Here is a 5,424-nt window from a genome sequence, read left to right as displayed (position 1 = left end):
CTACTGGTGTTTAACTCTTTTGTGACTGGAGAGATTGTATCCTAACAGCAATCACAATGTTGCTCTGGCAGAATTGGGAAATAGGTAGTGTCTTCAGTCCCTATTTATTTCTCCTCCTCAACCACTTTTATTTCCTTGAGACCTGCACTCCCTGCCCTTGGTACCCAGTCCTCCAACTGTCTTGTTGCTGTTCAGAATAATTTCACTGGGCCTCTCTCCCTAGCCAACATTCAATGCTTTGAAATCTCAGTTTTCCCAGTATTTCAATCCTTCTGAGCTCACAAGGTACACAAAACTACTTTTCTAAATTCCCTCACCTTAATGTGTGAGTGACTGAGAATAGCTTAACATTTTAACTACTCCTATCCCATGTTTTCATTTTTAAAAGGGATGACTGTTAACTTAAAAGAATGGGCAGACTTTAAGGCAGGTATGTTATTGATTCCACACTTATGATGCCCATCCATATTGATAATGCCTTCCTGCTGAGATTATTTTTCCATTTCCATCACAGATATCTTACACATACCCAATTACTTGCAATGTTATCTACCCTATTGGTCTGAGCTCCTTAAAATCAGGAAACATATTTTTCTCATTTTCTTTGTATTCCCAGTGTTTAGCACAGAGTCTGGCATGTAGTAATCGATTGTTAATTAATCAATTAATAAATGATTGTTATCATCTATTGTGCAGGTAGATGAAATAACTGCTTTTTTAAATTGAAAGCAAATGATGGGCTATAAGCTCATCTTCTGTAAGCTTACTCAAAGCCTTACAGTACAATGTAGATGATGAGTATCTGATCCTTTCCATATGATTTTAAATTTTTGTGTAACTTGAGAACTTTCATCAGTAAAGGGAATACCTATTCTGATGAAAACACAAATATTTTTTTTCCAGGAAAACCCTGTTTTAGGCATTTAAGTAGTTTTAAAATAGGTAATTAGACATTGTTCTTGCCTTCAGGGGATTTACAGTCTTGTAGGGAAGGCAAGACTTGCAGTAACAATTAGAACATAATAACTAGAACATAAGTGCCGAAGAGAGGTACAGGGCCAAATGCCCTTTGGGAAGTCTATGGAAAGTTCTTCAGTCATTAGTGGTAATTTAAGTGGCAAAGAAACCAGCAGGGAGAGCAAGTTGATGTTAGATTTCTTTTGGTGGATTTAATTCTATTTTCTCAATTCTAAATCAGTGCAATCTATTCCCAGTAACTCTTCTACCTTGCCTTCCCAGTTTCCATTCATTTCGCTTTCACCTTATCCTTATATTCCATTTTCCTACTAATTTACACTTTTTTTTAAAAAACAATCAGGGTTAAGTAACTTGCTCAGGGTTACATGGCCAGTCATTTATTTATTTATTTTTTTGTGTGAGTGCTGAGTATCTGAGGCCGGAACGGATCCCAAGTCTCCTGATGCTGGGGCCGGCACTCTAACTCACTGCCCCACCTGGCTGCCCCTAAGCAGTTGGGGTTAAGTAACTTGCTCAAGGTTACACGGCCAGTTATATTGTGTGGGTGTTAAGTATCTGAGCCCGGGCGGAACTGATCCCAGTCTCCCGGCTCTGGGGTTGGCGCTTTTACTCACTGCACCACCTGGCAATTTACACTTTTATTTCTTAAATACTTCCATTACTCTTCTTGCCTATGTACTTCCCTTCCTTCCCTCCCTCCTTCTTTCCTAGCACTTCATTGGAATCCCTTCTTGCTCTGTCACCCACTCTGTCCTCTTCAATAAATCCTAATGTCTTTTATCTATAATATTAAGAGCTTCTCCAAGATAGAGAAGTCCTTATTCAAACTCTGTGTCTTTCTAGCACCTAACATAGCCCCCTGCATACTGCAGGCACTTTATCAAATATTCATTGTATTATTTTGTATTTTTGTTGCTTGGAGTTTGGGGCATAAATGGTGGAGTAACAAATCTTTTTTCCCTGTCTCATCCTCTACACTGTTGTTGACTAGCAAATCGCATAGGTGAACATGAGAGTAAATTTATTTTATATTTTCTGACCATGAATGCCAATTGAATGAAGAAAAGCTCCTGAAGAGTATTAGTTACTAAGGCTACCAAAGGGTTCCGTTGTCTTCCTTATTCCATCCCTACAATAGCCATGGCCTGCATCTGTTGCTTTCTGAGTTTCAGGTGCCTCACTAGCCTAAGAATTTTAACTAAGCCAGAGCTGGTATATGACAAAGCATAAACGATGAACCTTTTGCTCTCCAGATAAAAGAGAGGACTAATTACCTGAGTGATTATTGGAAAAGGCAAAATAATTGAAGGAGTTTGTCACATGGATAAAGATAATCTCTTTTGTGACTCTCTGGTTAAATTATATAGCATGGCAAATAGAGTTCATTTTGTGGAAGTATTAAGAGCTAATTAAGAAAAATTCTCTCTTCGATATTTAAATTGCCTTCCCTAAACACCAATTAAAAAAAATATCTAGGAAGAGATCAATGCATGATATTTTCTTCTTCTTGCTGTTATTAAAGTTTATCACTTTGTAGGCTTGCTGCCTTCAATTACCTTTCCCCTCATTCTCTTCTCTCTTCTTCTAAACAGTCAAATTTTCTAAGCAATATTCACATTTTCAACTTTATGCACAGGATATTATGCAGAATGGTTCTTCAATGGGCAGCCCATTAATGATGCCATTGAGTTTAAACTTGTTTTCCCAAACTAAAATTAAATATATCAAATGAGCAGAAGCAAGAAAACAAAACAGTTCTTCCCCCATTCTCATTCCCAGATTTAAAAGGTGCATTTATAAATTGATGAGCTGAAGGTAGATTTAATAAGATATTTGATACTGATGCAGGGGTTACTCTCCTTCATAAGTTGAAAAGTAGAGGCAAGAGTGTTTTTCCTCTTTATTTTTTTGTGTCATGATAGCTGAAAAAAAAAATTAACCTGGTAGAAAAAAAAGTGTTAGACTTGAAGTCAGTAGACATGGGTTGGAATCCTAATTCTTCTACTCATTACCTATGTGAACTAGGGTTTCAATTTTTTTTTTCTGTTCTACAACTGGAAGGGACAGCAGATGACATCTAGTCAATAACATGGCAGATAAGGAAACTGAGGCTTAGATAGGTCACTTGCTTTAGGACAAATAGGTATTATGTAGCAGAGGAAGCATTTGAGTCTAGGTCTTCTGGCTCAAAATTTTCACTGTACCATTCTGTATAGTGCTGTGGCTAACATAGAATAACTCAAATAGCCTCTCCAGCTCTAATTCATGAACTTATTTCCTATTAAGACACATTAGAGGTTATGGGAGTCTAACTGAGAAAGTAGAAAGCTAAAGCAAATCAAGGACGAAAACAGACACCAAGAAAGGATACTATATATATATATATATATATATATATATATATATATATATATGTTATTATATAATATTATAACTAATATTTTTAGTACCAAAGAACTAGAAACAAGATTAATGTTTGATTGAATAAAGCCTAAAAAAGTTGTGATAGAAGAACGCAATGGCTGAAATATGAGAAGTGATGGATGTTATGAATACTTAGAAACATGGAAAGATTTATATAAACTGATGGAAAGTGAAATAAGAATTTGACTAAAACAAAGAACAACAATAAAACAATTGAAACTAAATGTTTCATATAATTAGAACAATCAAATTCACCCCCCACCTCCAAAAGAAAAGATTTAATAAAGAACCTCTCCCTATTTATTTTCAGAAATGGGATGCTAAGGATATGGAATATTGCTTGAAATTTCAGCTTTAAAATAATATTGGTTACTTTTACTGAACCAGTTTCCCCCATGCCACTTTTAAAAAGATTTCTTTTTTTAATGTGGATTGACTTTCCTGGCGGTAAGGAAGAAAAAAAATATAAAGAAGATGATATAAAAAGATATCAATACAAATTTGCTCTTAAAAGAAATACCTATAAAGTAAGACTAATTGGTCAGCTTTATAAATTTTCATTAAAAAAAAATCTTTGAGGAGCCAAAGAGGCGCGCACAGTCGGCAGAAGCGCGGTGTGAGGGAAAGAGGGTGGCTATGGCCGCGGGACGGCTAGTCTCTCACTGTCGGGGCCTGGTGGCTGCCCTGAAAGTCCCAGGAACGTTGAAGGCCTCGCTGAACCCCGCCCCCTGACCGGGATTTACTTTCAGTTAAACAAGAATGTAGCCAACATCATACCCCTCCACCATTATAAATTAATTCATACTACTTTATCAAGGAAAGGACTAGAAGAATTTTTTAATGACCCAAAAAATTGGGGAGAAGAAACAGTCAAATCAGGTTCTGGATGGACCTGTGAACAGTTAAGCTACAAGAGTAACGAAGATTTACATAAACTTTGGTATGTCCTTCTGAAAGAAAGAAATACGCTTCTCACCTTAGAGCAGGAGGCCAAAAGACAGAGATTGCCAATGCCAAGTCCAGAGCGATTAGACAAGGTGTCAGAGTCCATGGATGCTTTGGATAAAGTTATTCGGGAAAGAGATGATGCTTTGAGACTTCTTCAGACAGGTCAAGAAAGGCCAAGACCAGGTGCTTGGAGAAAAGACATTTTTGGAGGTGTCATCTGGTACAGGTACAAGCAGTGGCTAATACCTTGGTACCTAAACAAAAGATACAACAAGAAAAAGTTCTGTTTAATGACTTATGTGGAACAGTTTGTCAGACTGAGGCTTGAGAAGTACTTACATGGCAAAGCCAAGAAGAAAAACTTGCAGAGGAAGAAACAGAAAATGCTTCAGAGAAAATTTCCACCCACGTCTACAGAAGCCCCAGATTAGAATGTAACCAAGGATACAGCGGACTCTTTTCCTTGTCCTAGTACTGTCTCACCTCGGTAAAATGGAACTTTCCACTTAAGTTGTAATTTAAGGCTGGATGGTAAATAATGGCAAACTCATGGTAAGTGGTTTATTTAAAAAGTTATTTCAAAAAAAAATCTTTGCTATTCCAGTTGTGAAAATTCTTTCAAAAAGAATTTGAGCTTGAATATCTCTTTAGTACATTTGATTGGTAAAAAGGAGATACAGATACTCCAGGAAAACATGATGGCATGCTTTCACTGATAGAAATTCAATGTTTCACCAAACAGCCGGCATTTAGCCAATAAGAAGGAATTTGATGTTTACCCAGCATATCCTGACAGAAAATGGTTTCTTTTTGCTAACCTTTTTTAGGTCATAGAATTCACTAGGCCCATTTGGAGGTAAGAAAAGTGATAGATTTGCAAAATCAAGGGAAGTTCGCTTTATTTAATAATTTGAATTCATTTTGGCAACCTAGAAAAATCACATTGATTTTTATTGAATGATTTTTATTTAGTGAGTTGTTAAATATTCCAATATTATTGATACACTAGAGGGAGTGGAGCCTGTCCCACAGTAAATGTGTATTCTCCAAAGTGCTTTTAAAAAATAACAAATC

At 36.4% G+C, this 5,424-nt stretch overlaps 1 pseudogene; it reads left to right on the top strand.

Moving 5' to 3' along the window:
* The first annotated feature begins 4,038 nt into the window (after positions 1–4,038).
* On the top strand, positions 4,039–4,925 carry LOC138155442 (large ribosomal subunit protein uL29m pseudogene; annotated as a pseudogene).
* Positions 4,926–5,424: the final 499 nt, after the last annotated feature.

This window comes from Petaurus breviceps, unplaced genomic scaffold (genome assembly GCF_028583685.1).
Source record: "Petaurus breviceps papuanus isolate PSGF00001 unplaced genomic scaffold, PetGlider_PUasm1.0 91133, whole genome shotgun sequence".
Classification (NCBI taxonomy): domain Eukaryota; kingdom Metazoa; phylum Chordata; class Mammalia; order Diprotodontia; family Petauridae; genus Petaurus; species Petaurus breviceps.
Note: the sequence above shows the minus strand (reverse complement) of the source record. Positions and strands in the feature narration are given on the sequence as shown.